Source organism: Palaemon carinicauda, chromosome 25 (genome assembly GCF_036898095.1).
Source record: "Palaemon carinicauda isolate YSFRI2023 chromosome 25, ASM3689809v2, whole genome shotgun sequence".
Lineage (NCBI taxonomy): Eukaryota > Metazoa > Arthropoda > Malacostraca > Decapoda > Palaemonidae > Palaemon > Palaemon carinicauda.
The window spans coordinates 104,532,786-104,533,655 of NC_090749.1; positions in this window are offsets into that span (position 1 = coordinate 104,532,786).

Sequence of the window (870 nt, forward strand, 5' to 3'; positions counted from 1 at the left end):
TTCATGAATTTATGATTACCTCAGGATAGGTGAAAGCTAAGTATGAATTTGCAATTTTTATATAATTTAAGTGACACAAACCATCAATTAAAAGTACAGTAAGCTTTTGGTTTTCAATTTTAGATATATTAAATTCTTGATGTTGTAACTATAGAAATGGGATAAATGAAAATAGAATAAATATAAGAATATTCTGGCTTCTGAAATATATTAGTATAATAAAAAAAACTATAGATATTAAGTATTTTAAAGCAATATATGTGGACGACATATATATATATATATATATTATATAGATATAAATGATGGCGAAGACCCTGCCCAATGTGAAGTGGGTTGCATAGTAAACCAAGGGCACAGTAATAATACAACAGAATTAGAATAAAGAAGAAAACCAGGGAGGTGCCGATGGATAGGCGAATCCCTTCGCCCAACAACAAGAACAAGGAGGACATGGCTTGTAGGTTAGGTTGTGTTTGTGCGTAAAGGTTTTGCAGAACTACGGGCACGTCTTATGAAATGGATATGAACGTAATTTCCATTTTCTATAAGCGTAGGAAGCCCTTACTATATTCACCCTAAATGTCAGATCTTCTATGAGGTGAACTGGACACACTTATAATGAGTAACACGTCATTCCATTAACAAAACAACCAATATAATGAACATTTTTAATTAAATTAGGACATGATAATCATCTTACAATGACTTACATATAAATTGCGTTATAACTCGATACTTAGTGTGGCCAGTATGAAACCACATATTGTAAGTAGCTTTTTAATTTACAGTTAATGCATAATTAATATATAAAACCAATGCAGTTTAATCCATTTATAAAATCAATAACTGTCGTACAACAAAACAGTA